Here is a 17,408-nt window from a genome sequence, read left to right as displayed (position 1 = left end):
CCCTGCCAGCCGCCCACCCCTCAAATATCGCAACTAAGTAAGAATTTTGTCACCACACAGGTTAATGTGGAATTGCCGACTTTGGCCTGCATAAAAGCGTCTGGGTTAAGTTACCAAACTTTGGAAGCATTGGCTTGGCTTAAAATGCCAGCTCCACTTCTTCGGATCATTAACATTAACTCATGAAAAAGTTCAGCAAGTGCCCAATAAATGTTTAACCATTGCTAGTAGGCAGGGATTGCATACATCTTGAATTTTAAAAATCTCCGTGCTATATCCGAAAATTCTCTTGATTTTATTTTTACAGCTTTGTGAAATTTGGCTCCAATCACCTCCATCGCAACAGAGATGCTGGCTTTCCGTGCCTCTAGCTACACCAGGACCATAGTAAGAATCCTGAATACTGTCAGAGGCCTCAGGCACCAGAAGGACTAGGAGAAGGCAAGAGGGTGAGGGACAGGTCTTTTCAGAGAGTCTTTTGGACTTTTAGGCCTCACATCCCTAGAAAGGAGAGCCTTGGAATCTGGTGTGAGCGAGGTAAAAAAGGAAGTCCTGTAAACTTGGCGATAGGTTCCATCCAAAGGGATTGGGGGGGACTGAGTTACCTAAGGGTATGGTGTTACTCTGTCCCTTACGAGCCCCAGTGTTCCAGAGTCTGGGAACCACTGCCTGGAGAGCATTCTCAAATCAGAAAATTCATGCATTTCATAAAACAGCCTGGACATTTTCCATGGGGAGGGCAAAACAGTTTCCAGGTAAACACAAAAAAAAAAAAAAAAAAAAAAAAACCTCTCCACACCATCCCTTTTACATCCCAGGCATTCGCCCTCCCTCCTTTCCGGGGTACATCCCTCCCGCCCCTCACAATCTCCACCCAGAATTCCAATCTAGGCCCCTTGATAAGGCCACCAGGAAAGCGTTTAATTCGGCCACCACCTCCCACCGCTGCGGAGACGAATTCATTTTCCATCCCTTGGGCGTCTGTTGTCTCCGCAGCTGTTAGGCTCGGAGATGGGGAAGAGACAGAACCACACAGCCCCGAGGTTCCGGCTGCGCGGGCTGGCTTGTACACCCCAGAGGAGGGAAAAAAAGACGCCTCTGGGTCCCTCCCCGCGCGCAGGCCCAGGAAAACTCCCAGGCAGTGCAAAGGCAATGCAGAGAGGCGCTTCGCGAACGGAGAGCGGGGGAAGGAGAAGCCTCCCGCCTCCGGGGTGCCAGCTCTGCCAGCTCTAGGGTGCGTGCGAAATGGCTGGCGATCTCGAGCAGCAGGGAGGCGCGGGGTTAAGGCGCCGTCCGGGATCGCCGTGCCCGCCAGCAGGAAGCTGAGGAGGCACCAGATTTCCCTTCCGCATTAAGAGGGTTTTGCCCCCTTTTCCAGTTTGGCTTACGGAGAGCTTTTAAAATTGGACGTGAAGAGCCTCTATCAGAACTGTGGCGACGCTGGCAAAGGAGGAAAACAGTGGAACATTCACTCTCCGCCTTGCTAGAGGAGGCTCTCCATCTCATCCTAGGGCGCCCCGAAAGCGTTCCCTCCCATCCCGAGGCGGAGCGGGTGGCCGCGCTCTTCGCTGGGAGTCGGGGGGCCCACTCCTCTCCATGTCGCCCTTTAGTTGGGCAAAAGATGGGGTGTGCGTCTTCTAGGGGGTTCTTCCCAGGAATCCATCTGGGCCCAGCTTCGAGGCATCCCTGCTTATCTCTTTGCTGCTCTCTACCCCAAAGCACTGTCTGGACCTGTCCCCACCACGCCTGGCCTTTGCCTCGCGTGCGAATAGCTTAAGGGCACTGCTGGTGCTAGGACCGAGCTTTCACTCCGAGGTTGGCTTTGCCAAATGACCCCTCGTTCTCTCTCGGGTTTAGAAAGCTGGTTCTCCTCTCCATCCGGGATCAACTCATCCCAGCAAGGCAAAAGGCCTGTGCTGCGCACATGGGCACGCGGTGGGTCCCAGGACTGGGGGTTAAAGGATGCGCGGAAAGACGCGGTAGTGACTGCCAAACTGCCGCTCACCGATTCTGAGTTCCCGGCACCAGGGGGCACCAGAAACCGCTCGGGCCTTGTAGTGCTTGCGCGGCGGGTAGGCTGAATTGTCATTTTAATATAAAACCCTAGAAGAACCACTGTGTCTACCGTCTATCCCCCAAGCTAGCCCAAGGACCTGTAGGTGTCCTTATGCGAAGTCCCACTTTTCAGGTTTCTAAACTCCGGTTCCTTTCCCCCATCCCCTTTCTCCGCACTTGACCTGAGGTGGTTTCTTGGCAACCTGCTTTTAGAAACCCTGATCCTCTGTCACCGAGACAGCTTTGTAGTGGGTGATTGCTCGCGTCGCCAGTGAGTGGCCCCCGCACCTTTTGGGGAGGGCAGGGTGGGAAGTTGGTTTGGGATTTGCTTTCAAGACCTGGTGGCGTGGGAGGAGAGTGCACTCTGAACTCGGGTGTTTTCTCTAGGGTCCAGGCAGACATTACTAAAAGATCTGTTGCTTTTGTCTACTGTGCTCAGCGTCCTTGATTAAGGACGCATTCTCTTACCACTCCCCCATAACTGACCAGCCCAAGATGGAGAAGAGGGTAAATTTTTAGGATGCTTTTGGAGAAAGGGAGAAGCATATGGGATGCTCTCAAAGGCAAGCCGAAGGGGGCTCCGTTTGTTGGAGGACCCAAGGTTGAGTTCTAGGCCCCGGAGCACTCCAATTTCTTGCAGCACCAAGCTAGAGATGCTGAGGGCTTTTTTGACTCTAGACACTTGTTACTTGTTTAAAAGACACCTCCCCCACCAAAGCGCAGAGAAACGGAGTGGGTATGGTCAGGGCAAGAAGCCTTTTTGAAGGCTTGGTGGGAGGAGGTGCACGCTTATAGGGGTTGGTTGCATTTCCCTAAACAAACACAGATTCACAATAAGGAGGAAGAGTGAGTCTTCTGCCCTCTAATGCAGTCTCTGAAGGGACTGGCAGAGTTGCCTTTATCCCGGTCAAACAGCAAAAAAACTTGACCAGCCTGCACTCTTAGCGCCCTCATGTCTTCAAGGGACTGCCAGCGCCGTTTGACGTGGTGTCAAACCTTCCCAGGGCGCGCTTATCCGCACTGAAGGCAGGTTCTGCCACAGGAGAGGCTCCAGGCAGGGAACCCTGATTCGTGGGTTCCTTTTCCCTGGGTGGGGCTGCAAATCAACCCATTCAGGAGTCTACGCTTAGAAGTGGTACAAAGTTGTGTGTGTGTGTGTGTGTGTGTGTGTGTGTGTGTGTGTGTGTGTGTGTGTGTTGGGGCGGGGGCGGAGTGTCTTGGGGAAGAGACACCGAGTTGCTGGAGAGAAGAGGCAACTAAAGCAATCACCTTGAAGGCCTAGCGGAGACCTGGAGGGTTCCCGAGAGTCTTTCGAGACAGAACCCTGGGGCCGAGGTGCTGCAAGAAGCCTTTCTAATCTCGACCCGCATAAGGGTATTAACAAAGTGCTAGAAAAAGGACCTAGGGCGGTAGGAATGCAGCTTTGCAAGATTTTGCTAGAGGAGGTGAGCCCTCTATTTTTAGGTTCACAGCACCTTTGCAGCCCTCCTTCCCCGGGCTTAGCTTTCTTCCAGAACAGACCAGAACAAGCTCAACAGTAAGTTATACTCTGAGCTACGATAACGCTGCAGTTGCACTCTGGAAAAGACACTGGCTGCAGTGGGTTAGTAGATAGCCAAGTCTCGCATGGTTCCAGGACCGCACGGAGCAGTGTCCTACTGAGTGGGGCAGGGGAATTGTCCCCCACCCCTGCCGCCCCGGGCTTTTCAGGATTCCAGGGCACCAGGAGTTCAATAGAATTTTTTTTTTCCACGCGGAAAAGGCAACCTACCCTCGGCAAGGCTAGTGTCCCTCCGGTTCAGCTTGTCTCTTGAGCTCCCGCTAGCATTCCTACTTTACACTAAGTTGCCCGCTTGGGCTTCAGCCTCGCCCTTCTGCCCTCAGACGACACCGCCGCTACCCGCCCGGTCCAGCACGCTTCCCCCTCTTACCTCGGATCCGGTCTCCGTAGACCCCCAGTTGGACATTAACTCCAAGTGATCCGAATCCCAGCCAGGAGACCCATCCAGACCTCGGGCAGGAGCGCGGGGCCCCGCCCAGAAGGTCGGGAGCAAGAGTACGCAATCCAGGGGTCGCGCGGGACAGAGAGGACACGCAGGAGGCGGCGGCCACCGTGCCAGCCGCCGCCGCCGCCGCCACCGCCACGAGGAGAGCGAAGGCTGCCGACACCTCCCACACCGGCCTCCTGGACCCCAAGAAGACCAAGTCTGAGCAGCCGCCCCTGCTTTGGCTGAGGGGTGACACGGCTGGGCGCACGGCGCTCTCGGCTGGAGCTGCACGGGGCTGGGGCGCTGCGGGTGGCTCAAGGGCAGTCGCCTCACTCTGCACCTCCTCGGGGCGCGGTGGCTGAGAGTATGAGGCGGGCCTGTCTGATGATGCCGAGGTCTTGCCTGGAGATCCGAACGAGACACCACGTCAAACGGCGCTGGCAGTCCCTTGAAGACATGAGGGCGCCAGGAGTGCAGGCTGGTCGTGGAGATCCCGGGCCGGGGGGCCGGGGTTGGGGAGTGGGGGGCGCGCGGAACCCGGAGGGGGGAGGGGAAAAGTCCGGAGACAGAGAGGGCCTGAGCGTGGGGGAGGGACGGAGATCGGGGAAGAGGCGCCGGAGCTGCGGGGGCACGGGCTCAGAGTGCGAGCGGGTGACGCGGAGCGCCCCTCCCAGGGGTGCAGGAACCGCCGCGGGGCTCGCTCCTTTTAGCAGGGTAGATCCACAGAACCGCGGGGAGTTCAGCACACAGCAGCCCCAGGGGACAATCGCAACTTGGTGGCGAGGTCCGGAGCTCCGAAGGAGGGCGCTCTGCCTGTTGGAGGCTACCCTGGGGCTTCCTTCCCTCGCGCCCGTCGAAGGCTGTCCTTCCTCCTGGACTGTCGCGCCCGCCCGCTTTTCTGCAGGGCAGGAGGCAGTAGCGACAGAGAAGACGAACTGCCTGCCTGCTGAAGTTCTCCCAGCACCGAGAAGAAGCGCGCAACAGCCGGGAGAAGAGAGCAGCGTGTTTGCCAGCCGACGCTGCGAGTGGGGATGCATTTATAGAGCTCTCACCGCGTGACGTGCCCTCCAGTGGCTTTTCTGATTCGCTTTCTGACCTAAACACACATTAGTTTAGTCCCCATGGTAGGGCCAACACGGTCTCCAAATATCTGCTGGCTGAAGTCAGAGGCTTTGCATATCATGTATTACATGGCAGGCAATGAAGAAGGCTTCTGAGGCTGGCCGGCTGCTCCATTTCCATGCTGTTGTAATTTAATACCAAACTTGGGGTAGGCACATACATTCAAAATCCCAGCTCCAGAGGCATAAGATCACTTTATCGGGAAGAGGTCAAGGGAGGTAGAGCAAAACCTGCCTTTGTCCAGAGTTTTGAAAAAGTATTTGGGGGAACCTAAGCAAGCACAGGGATGGGTGAAATTTCCAGTGAGAGGGACTCGGCCTTCATTCCAGAGCTCCGAGATTGGGAGAAATGAGACCTTTTCATTATTCCTTCTGTTGGTTAGCTGAACACCAGAAGCAGCCAGGATCCTTCTTTGTAGAGGACAAGAGGACAAGCCCTTTCACACTCCGCACATGGTTGAACTGTACTTCTTTGTAGAGGACAAGAGGAGGACAAGCCCTTTCACACTCTGCACATGGCTGAACTGTAAATAGGTTATATTCGCACAGGTGTGGAATTCGCTCTACCTTTGAGGTAGGCTAAATAAGGTACGTCTCGGCTAAGGGAAGCCTGTTTGCCAGAAACCACTGGACCTGAATTTAGTAGGACCTCTTTAATTTTATTAGTCGGAGACAGAGAAAGCACAAACAGGCTCAATTTACATCTATGCACCTCTTATTTTATGACTCATCCGGTTGTTGGGGAGTATGTGTTCCTGAAGAAGCTGAGACAATAGATAGGGGAAATGTGTGTGGCAATGTGGGGGGAAGATCACATATTATTACAAGTACTCAGAGTCAAAGATCAGCTACTTTGGAGGCTTGTCAGTGAAGTTAGTGTGGGCGGAAGATTGTTCTTACTAACATTGCTGTGATTGAGAGATTAAACCAAGTGCAAAGCAAGTCTTCCAAACATACCTCACCTGAAGCAGGATGCTCTTCGCTGCTGTCTGCACAGTGCAATGCTTCCTTCTTTGATAGCCACATGATAGCAATGTACCTTAGAAACGGGCTGAAGGAAAAGCTCAGTGTATTCATTTCCAGTTTAGCATTATTTGGGAATATGAGGTTGACTTGAGTCAGTGTTTTGCTTTTTTTTTTTTTAACCATAAATGATTACATTTTAAGGTTTTCCCCTGGACAAGGGCAGGCCCTCCAAACACCTGCAGTTATTTTAGCACTTGCTGTGTGCTAGGGAAAGTGTTGGGCCTTGAGTGTTGTGATGGCCAGATGAGGGGCTGCAAGGGACAGATGCCACTGGGTTAACAGTGAAAGGAAGGCTGACCGGAATCTCCACCACTCAGCCACGTGTCTCCCAAAAGCCTTCCGGAAAGGCCGCTCAGCCAGGTCTCATGAAAACTGGATTGAAGTCCAGGAACTGGAAGGTCATTCAGGATGCAGCTCTGGGCTGGGGTTATCTTGCGGCCCCCTCAGCAGCAGGCATCTGCCTGTTCCTACTAACCGGGCTTAGCCGCCAAGGCAATTCAGCTCCTTGCTCCCTGATTTCCTCCTGTGTCCTTTGGCTTCTACTCCTGCTATCAACTGCTCAGCCCTCTGGTGATCTCACATCTTTAGTGAGAGCAGCTGCTGCTAGACACTCAGAAAGCAAGTGAGCTGGACTGAATGTTTTAGCCAGGCCTTCCTCATAGATGGCGGGTCACCCTGGAGATGGGCAGATCCCAGATCAGGTACCAATTGTTTGAGTCCAAGGTGTTCACATCTCAAAGTGTACATACAACCTTGGCCCTTTTGCTTAGGATCCCTTCTGGGGTCCCTTTCCACCTTCTCTTCACTGTAGCTGGTCACACAGCAAGAGTTGTGCTAATGGTAGGCACTTGGAGTTTTTTTTAACTGCCCTGTGCCTGTTGTAGGAGTCTGTTAAATGAGGTACAACTTCATTCCTTTATAAGTGTACCCATCCATATTAGTTATTTTCTTCTCACTGTGGCCAATGCCTGACAAGAAGTCCCTTAAGGAACTAAGGATTTATTTTGGTTTCATGGTGCGGAAGGCATGATGGCCAGGGTTCCAGCTATGGTGATGGGAGCTTCAGGCATAACATATCAGTGGGTCAGGAAGCAGATATAGCCCATAAGCCCACCTCCTGTGACACTAGGGCAGTATTTCTGCCAGGTAGGCATTAATGCCCAATTGGTTCTATAGCCTCTCAAAATAGAGCAACAGGGCTTGGGTGGGACTTTTACACTTGTACCATAGCATCATTTATAGAAAAAGTCATATGAAATCATGGTGTAAAATAAAATGAGAACTAGTTTGATGGATATGTACATGATGAGCTCATGAGTCTGCTCTGCATGCCCCTGGTGAAACCCTGGAGAAAGTACAAAACATACCCAGACCACCCTAGGCTTTGTAGGGGACAATTGACATCTCCCTTGTCCCTGCTTAAAGATTGGTTTTATTTATGTGTGTGCAGACACCCATGGAGGCCAGAAGAGAGTCCCATGCTCTGGAGCTGGAGTTACAGGTGCTGGGAAGGAGGAAGCAAGAAGAGCCTCCTACCCATCCCCCAAGCCAGCATCTCTTGAGGAGTAGATCCCCCAGGCTTTAAAACCTTGTCCATGTTTATTGTGGCAATCATTTTACAATTCCCCCCTTTTTTTGTTAAAAGCAAATTCAGGAAATGTATTTTGGGGTCTTCTAGGACAAGACATTACTTGATATGAAAGTTATCTTCAGTTGTGATATAAAGGAAACTGAAAACATTTTTTAACAAAGATTCATTTACGTTTTTGTATGGTGTCTTGTCTGCATGTACATCTACACACCAGAAGAGGGCATCAGATTCCACGGGACTATATTGTGAGCTGTGATGTGGGTGCTGGGACTTGAACTCAGGTCCTTTGGAAGAGCAGCCGGTACACTCAATCACTGAGCCATCTCTCAAGCTCCAAATTAAAGACTTTTTTTTTTTTTGGGGTAGTGTTTCTTTATGTAGCCCTGGCTCTTCTAGAACTTACTATGAGATCAGACCAGGCTTGTCTTGAACTCACAGAGCTCCACAGGCTTCTGTCTCACAAGCATTGGGATTAAAAGCATATGCCACAATGCCTGACCAAACTGAAAATATTTAACTGAGAATTGAAATAAATATTTCTAGTTTTGGAATGATGTTTATGCCCAGGATTACCCCAATGCATCCAGAAACAGAACAGTTTCTTTTGAAATGAACACTGCAGACACAGATAAGCAAGAAGCAGGCATTTGGCATGTTGAGAATAAATATATAGCTTGATGTTATAACTTCTATACCACAACAAACCAAGGGGGGAGACCCCATAGCTCTGAGGTTCCATCATCTTGAGGATACAAGGGTATGCTGGACTTGAACCTGTTCTTGTGCAGTGTCTGGAAGCCAAAGATTTGCAGGACTGCTCTGGCTCCCATAGCAGTGTTCTCTGATAATGACAGCAGCCGTGAATTCTTACCTTGTCCCCAGACCTCTGCTTTTCATCTAGAAAACCCTGCCTGAGGATCACAGGGAACAAACGTTCACATCTCTTCTTCTAGAGCAAATATTCGAATCCCTGACTAACTTACCATTTCACTCACATCTTCATGGGAATTTCTTGGATCTCTGAGCTAAAGATGTCTAGACAGATGGTACCATGTGTGTTCCAGGGTCTGAGGTCGCTGGGAAGAGAAACTAAAAGGTGAAATGTTGACTAATAATTCAGGGCAGCAAGAGCTATGGAAAGTCTATGGCAAAGTAAACCCTCGTGGAGTAGGTACACAGAGGAAGGTGGGGAGACTCATGCAGAGTGTGCCTACATTCTTGCTCAAGGCTTTAGGAGTACAGGGGTGGGTGAGCCTGTGGTCATGCACAGGGAGTTCCAGGAGACTTCTCAATGGGGCTTTTCATCTGCTGTGCCTGTGAATATGGGAGCTAAGTACCTGATGCCCTTGTAACTTGGGTCAGGATGGATGATATAGAACCCATCCTTTTCAAAGTCACTACTTCATGGGACAGGGATTTGTTCCATGTTGTTTACTCCTTGTCAGGCATTTTCACTGAAGATACTATTACTCATGAAGAAAACACAAATTTATTTTAGACCAGTTAAAAAAGAGAAATAAAGAAAAGGGGAAAAGACACTTATTTTTTTTCTGAAACACTGAAAGGCTACATTCTCTTAGGAGCAAATTGATTTTCATAATTAATCAGTCCTAACATTGGGAAGGAGTTACCAATAAGTTCCAGTAGTTTCTCTGACAAGGATCAGCACTTGTTCTGGGTTCCTGGGTTTATGTTATGAGATTCCCATTTTCCAGAAAGAAGACTCTGCTCAGGAAGTGTGATGATTCACACTGTTCCTGTGATGATGGACAATGTAGCCATGAGGTGCAGATGTTGAAGGGGCTGAGTCCTCTGGTCCAGTCACCATATTTCACCAGGAGAGAAAAGGCAGATAGATAGAAAAGTGACTGATTCACTGCACTTAGTATATGACCCATGTCTCCCGTCTGAGTAAGCAAGGGATGGATTGCTTCAGTGGTGTATGTATATGGTAGGGGCATTCAGAGGCATGCTGTGTCTTTCTTTGAATTTTTGACTTAGTATGATTTGTTGAAGCAAGAAATGAGTCAAAATTCAGAGGACTCACTGGCATTTTACTTGTAGGGGCACTTGATGACAAGCGAACGGGGGGGGGCAAACTTTTGACAAGAGATAGATTGCTTTGTTTAAAAAAAAATTGAATTGAGGTTGTGGTGATGTTTTGTTTGTGCTCTAACAAATAATGTTTGCCTGAAGATCAGAGGGTAGAGCTAGCCACTAGTTAACCACAGAGGCTAGGCAATGGTGGCACATGCCTTTGATCCCAGCACTTGGGAGTTGGAAGCACGAAGATCCAGAGTTCAAGTCCACACTAGGCTTTATATGAGATTTAACGAGTCTAAAAGAGAAACAGAGCTCATACCTTTGGTCCCAGCATTAGAGATCTCACACCTTTGATCCCAGCACTAGGGAAGTGGAGAAAGGAAGTGATATGGCTGGGTGTAGAGAGGAATATAAGGTGGGAGGAAACAGGAGCTCAGCCATTTTCTGTCTGAGGATTTCGTGGAGGTAAGAACTCTAGTGGCCGCCTCCTTTAATTCTCTGATATTTCAGCAGTTACTCCTGATATCTGACGCTGGGTTTTTATTATTAGAACCAATTAGAATTTGCACTACAGAGTTTTTCTCTCTCTTTTGTATATAAGTATTGTACTTATATACTTTCCACCTCTCTTTCTCCCCACTCCACCTCTTCCTATGCCTTCCTGACTTCTTTAATTATTCTTTTACACACACACACACACACACACACACACACACACACACACACACACACGATGGAGAAAGTGCTTCTGTGTATGTGTTTGTCTTACTGGATGATAAATAAAATGCTGTTTGGCCAATGAGGCAGCAAATTAGGCAGAACTAGGAGTCAAATAGGATTCTGGGAAATGTAGTAGAGAAGTGGTGATCCAGGCAGGAAGTGACATAGGAAGGAGACTCATATTTAAGCAAGGAGAAACAGGAAGTGTCCCCTTTTCCCCTCTGCTCTTCCTCCAGTGGCGTGATGTGATCCACTGGCAAGGGGCAACGTCAATGGAAGGCATTTGATAAGATAAGTCTCATAAGATATATAGATTTATGTTAATTAAGACTGAGCTAGCAGATGAGAGATCCTAGTCATTGGCCAAGCAGCATTTGTACCTAATATAAGTCTGTGTATTATTTTGTTCATCCACGTGGTGGGCAGAACTTGGGCGGCTGGCAGAGACCATCCACGTGGTGGTAGAACTCGGGTGGCTTTTGGCAGAAATATTTACTGTAACACACACGTATACCTGAATATAATATGCTGAACACATTTAGTGATGCTTCTATATATGTGTGTGTCTAGAGCTGACTGCTAAGAAATGGATAACCTAACAGGGGTCATCCCTAGAGAAAACTGAATTCTCTCTCTCTCTCTTAGCAGCCATTAGTTCCCTGTAGCTCTTCATCTAGGAGAGGGGCTTTGTGAAATTTTCCCCATTCACATTGTCATGTCAACTGGTGCCATTGGGCAGATCTTGTTTAGGTGACTATAATTTTGAAATTTCATTGGGTGCAACTTTCCTGCCACTTATAGAAGACACCACCTCAAAGCAGGTATCCTACCCCCTGAGTCTTACAAAGTATCAATTAGGGTAGGTACCTCAGGGCCAATTATTTGACTGCTGCCTTTTGGAGAGTAGCAGAGCTTCCAAATAGAATACAGAGAGTGTTGAATCTCTGTCCCCCTGATCCCCCCCCCTCCGTGTGTGTGTGTGTGTGTGTGTGTGTGTGTGTGTGTGTGTGTGTGTGTTGGGGGCAGGGGAGATTGAATAGAGTAAGTAGAGGTTGGCAGTAGAGAACCAAGGTGCCTGTGTACTTGTTCCTTTTTTTTTTGTTTGATTTTGAGACAGAGGCTCACTATGTAGCTCGGGCTAGTCTCAAACTTGTGACAGGCTTCCTGATGCAGCCTCTGGACTGTTTCTTTATTCTTTTGCAGAGCATCAAATTTGTGCCTAATTCATGTTGCAAAGCTGTTGAGACCTCCCTTAGAAGCTTGAATTTACAAGGTAGATAGAGAAATGCTGCCACTGTGGAAAACTGACTGTGAGCTAAGGAGTCAGTACATGGATCTTCAAGCTACAACTAATTGCATAGTGAGTAGACTTCAATCTAGACTGTTTTCTCCCTCTGTAAAATGGATGACTTATGGCCATTTCCAACTTAGGCAAGGAACACTAGGGCAGTCTATCTATATACTTACACTCCTTCCCCCAAGACCTTCTCTGCTTTTCTTCAATGTGGAAAAACTGAATTAATCAACTAATGAGTCCTTGTAAACATTGATGGGTTTAACAGAAACAAATGGAAGTGTGGAATTTTGGGCTCCTATGAGCAGCAAGGTTGGGAGTGGGGCTCCTCATTTTACATCTTAGGAGTTCACTCACTTCACTCAATCCCTGCTGAAACTTCAATTCAATGAGCAGCAGGGTTGGGGGTCCTTATTTTACATTTTAGGGTGCCACCCACTTTACTCAATCCCAGCCGTATCTAGCTGTAACTTCAATTCAAAGGTCTCAAACCTAAATTGGGAAGAAGTCTTGCGGGTGTTCAGCTCATCCCAGTGGCTGCCCTGCCCCTAGCAAGTTGTGAGGACTTAGGTAACTGCTGGCCTCCCAGCCTCTATCTACTTCTCTGCTCATTTCCAACTTTATCTACTTGTCTCACTCTGTTTGAGATACAGTGTGAATAGATAAGGTAATAAACCAGATTTTCAGAGTTTGTAAATTTCTCTCTGGGAATAATTTGTATCATTCTTGTTCTTCTCAGCCAGAGGGGTAAGATTGAGTAAATTACTGCCCCTGCCAGCACTGCACTGTGTGGAAGCATACTGATCTGAAAGCGTTCATGCCTCTCTGTAGGCCACGAGCCCACTGGTGGGGCATCATTTGCACTGACATGCCATATGCGCAGTGCTGGGAGCTTCTTGAGAGTCTGCTCCAGAAGCATAAAGAATTAATAGTACACAAAGCACCTTAGCAGGCTGATGTTCAAAGAGCCCACCATGTAAAGAGGTCTCTGAGTGATTCTGTGAGGTACAGCACCAATCCTGGCATTGAGAAGGTTATCTATGACTTCTTTGACAAGGATCAATCAGATCACCTAACCATCTACTAATTTTCATGAGGTTCCTGGGATCACTTTATGAGACTCATTTTCCCCAGGAGTGAAACTTCAATTCAATTATTTCATCCCTTCCAGTCATCCTCTCTTCACTGAAGTGATGTGGCTTACTTCGACCCTCTTTTTGTTTGTTTTGTTTTGTTCTTTTTTTTTTTTTTTTTTTTTTTTTTTTTTTTTTTTTGCGCGGCCGTGCTTTTTCTCCCATGGCTACATTTCGTCTTCCTAAAAGTGGTGGTTTTTGTTTCTCCATCCCCAGTGAAATTTAGACCATCATTTCTCCAGTATGAGCTTAGCACTTAGTGTGTTGGCAGAATGACTTTGCTATGTGAAAATTAATGGCAGAATAATGGGAAGGGGATTTCAGAAATTGGGAAGGGAAAGCTTAAGAAGTAGGGTGAATATGAGTCTCTGTTCTGCAATGTTGGGTAGGGAGAGTAGCAGTTAAATATGAATATTTAATTTAATTGGAATAATTAATAAAGTGCAACTAATTTAAATAACAATCAATCAATAAATTAATTTAATCTGACTAAATAATGTGATATTGTTTATTTAAAAATATAGACTCAGGAGTGGGCTGGAGACATGGTTCAGTTATTTAAAAGCTGGATGGAGAAACTATTAAAGAAGACATCCAAAACTGACCTTTGGTGTACACACACACACACACACACACACACACACACACACACACACACTCAGGAACACTGTATATTGAAGTTATCCATGTCAAAGTGGTCACCTAAGAGATCAATTCCATCTAACTATGCAGCTGTCACTCAAAACACTTTTCTGATATGTATCTGATATGTATACATAGCAGTTTAGTCATCCAACAAATGCCCCCAGGCATACTTCTTTTTATAAGATTCTGAGTTGGCAGTTTACAGGACTCATAAAAGTATGAGCCAGTATCTACATATCAATTGGGAATGCTACCTTGCTGTTGAGGATGGGTTTAATTTCTGACTTGAACCAAATCCTCTGAAATCAACTCTAGAGGAAGAGGATTTTACAGACTGCTCTTGTGGCATGGTTTGGTGGTAAATTGCAGTAATGCAGCTTTATGTTTCTTCTTTTTTCTTTTCTTTAAAAAATTTGTTTTTTGCAACTATGTTCTTTGTCCTGTGACTACAGTTCCTTGCACTAAAACTGGTGGTATTTGCTTCTCCATACCATAATTTGAACTGGAATGAGGACTTACTGTGGACAGTAGAATGCAAAAGTATCGAGGGTGTACCCATTTGAGTCAAGCACCATGAGGTTGACATGTCTCTGCTTGTCTTTTAAAACTTCTGTTGTTGCCTTGAGAGCACTCCTGGGCTAGCCTGCTGGAAGCTGTGAGATATGTGAAGCAGAATGGTGGTCTGTTACGATAAATCTCTCCGCCAAAAACCGCCTGAGCCCTACCGCCACATGGGTGGTCTCCGCCAGCCGCCTGAGTTCTGCCTGCCACGTGGATGGACAAAATAATACAGAGACTTATATTAGGTACAAATGCTGCTTGGCCAATGACTAGGATTCTCATCTGCTAGCTCAGTCTTAATTATCATAAATCTATATATTTTATAAGACTTATCTTATTGGACACCTTTTATTGGCATCCTCCCTTGCCAGTGGATCACATCACAAATCTGGAGGAAGAGAGTAGGGGAAAAAGGGACCACTTCTTGCTTGTCCTTCCTTAAATATCTCCCTGCTATGTCACTTCCTGCCTGCATCACCACTTCTTTACTACATTTCCCAGAATCCTATTTGACTCCTAGTCCCACCTAACATGCTACCTCATTGGCCAAACAGTACTTTATTCAACAATCAATAAGATGAACATACACACAAGTACATTCCCATCAGTGGTCCATGTTTTTTTAGCCAAGGTCAGTTTAAGGTAAGCTGAGAGTCATTTGACCTTTCTCCTTTACCCCAATATATGTGTGGTGAAGATCAGCAGGGACCAATCAGTCCCTGGCCTCTCTGGGTAGATGAATAGTAAACACTTGTATGCCACTAGGGTTTTGTGGTTGCTACACAGCATTGCCATGAGAGTAGCTAACTGATACAGCTTATATGCTGATTACAGAACTAGAACTCTCAGTGTTGAACTACCATACTATTCCTGTAACAAGTGAATGATGCCTCCAGGTGACTATTTTCTAGAAACACATTTGGGTGTTTTTGGGCATCCTTCCTGTGTCCTGTGTCCTGTACTTTCATGTTCACTCAACTGAACTATGGCTCTGTTAGACAAAATGTTTTGTGAGGGCAGGGACCACATCTTGCTCTTTTGCCTCCTTGATGTCTTATCACATAGACAGCAACTCCTAGCACGTAAAAGAATGAAGGAGCAGCTTAGAAGGCAGATCTTGAATCAGGTGTTTTATTAATTCTAGTTTAAGATCATATCTAATGTGTAACATGCAATCTTAAAACATAATTAGCAGTTAATTAGTGCAATCACTGGATGAGGGTACACACAAACACAGGTCACCTTTCATTTTCAGTTAAAAAAGAGTCCATCCCTCACGTCATCATCAAACCTTTGTCCCCCAGGTAACACAGTGCCTGGCTTCCTATTTTTTTTCCCAGAGAATATACTATCGTTAAAATGAGGTGTTTATGTAGGAGAGAAAATAACATTTTCAGACATTACTTAAAAGAAATGTCTGCACATTTTACAGTTCCTTTTCTGTTGGGCAGTAGGGGCCGGTTGGATGCAGCCTGATACTTTGCTTGTGTGTCTCAATGGCTTTCCCACTGAGCTTGTTCCCTTTTGATCCAGCAACTTCTTCCTCAGCCTGTGAAAAGGTCAAAACTGCTGGAATCAATGCAGCTGTTTGTGTTTATTCTGTTGCTGTATACTTCTATCACATGAGATGGCAGTCCAGCTCCAGGGGCCTGGCAGTCATCACAGAGCCAGACAGTGATAAGGCTAAAAACACAAAGTTCTCTAGGTAAGGGAGCAGGAGTTCTGAAACACTAAAACTTTGCACTTGGAGAATCCATGACCTCATTATGATGGCAGGTAGTGATGCGGTGAATATAATCTTAATTAAAAAATCTTAGGCAACTCTTTAGTGACCAGGAAATTGTTTCTGCTTTATAACACCAAAAAGAGTTACAATTGGTAAAACTGTTGACATGCTCTGGAATTAAGCTGCCATTGTTCAAGGACTCTTTAGATGAGGCTTGAATCTGACAACTTGTAGAGGCTCAGTGAAGTAGTTTAATCCAGAGCCATAATAATGTGAAAAACATTTTCAGATAAATCTTAGAAGATTGTAGACTCTGAGCATGTATGGGCTAAAGATATATATGTAAGTATAAATATATACGACATATGTCATTTAAATATACTTTTCCTCATAGTTCATGAACTTTCAGTTTCATTTAATTTGTTCTTTTTTTCCTTTTTCTCTTTCTTCCTTCCTTCCTTCCTTCCTTCCTTCCTTCCTTCCTTCCTTCCTTCCTTTCTTTCTTTCTTTCTTTTTTTGGTGAGGATAAAACCCAAAGCTTCATATATGCTACACAAGCAATTGAGTGAATTCCATCCTTCAACTAATTTGAGTGTGTGTGCATGCTTGTGTGTGTACATACGTGTGTGCTCAGGGGTATGTCCATGTATGTATGCACTTCTGTGGTAGTCAGAATGTCAACACTGGGTGTCTTTCTCTGTCACTCTCCTCTTTGTTCTTTTGAGACAGAGTTTCTCACTGAAATTTGAACTCACCTATTAGCCAGACAGGCTGGCCAGTGAGCCCCCAGAATCCACTGATTCCTGCCTCCCCAGGTCTAGGATTACCAGCGTGTGCCATAACGCTTGGCTTCTTGTGTGGGTGTTGGGGATCTGAACTTGAGTCCTCATGCTTGTGCACTAAGCACTTAGAGACAGAGCCATCATCCCAGCTCCATCTACTTTTTTTTTTAACCTTTTACTCTCATCTGTATTTACCTTTTAAAGCAGAATGTGATTGGGCACTATATTTCCATTCACAGGCCTTGCTGAGTTACAAGACCTAGGGAAGCTCAGTTTTGTTCTCAGTACTTTGAAAACAAGCTACATGGGGAATTCCTCAGTTGTTTTAGCTTGTGTATTTACTTCTAAGACTAGTACATGTAGAATTGACTATAGGGGATGAAAATTTTAAGATGAAACTTAGGCCATCTTAATTTTTTTCCTTTTAAACATGAAACTATCTTAGAACACTTCCAAGTGACAAATTATTTGGTCTACTAAGGAATCCAGCTCAACAGGTAAACACTGCAGACCACAAAGTTAATAGGTTACATTACATCTTACAACAAATGTTCTACCAACCCATTGAGTCAAACCTAAAGTATCACAGTATCACAAGTGGAAAGAAATTTTATCTTCCTCTTAGTTTTCATGCCACACAAATATTTTAAATGTTAACAAAAATAAATAAAAATCCTAGAAAATATATTATCAGAAGGAATTAACATATAGCTCTGGTGAAGC

The sequence above is a fragment of the Cricetulus griseus genome, chromosome 2 (genome assembly GCF_003668045.3).
Source record: "Cricetulus griseus strain 17A/GY chromosome 2, alternate assembly CriGri-PICRH-1.0, whole genome shotgun sequence".
Classification (NCBI taxonomy): domain Eukaryota; kingdom Metazoa; phylum Chordata; class Mammalia; order Rodentia; family Cricetidae; genus Cricetulus; species Cricetulus griseus.
Note: the sequence above shows the minus strand (reverse complement) of the source record.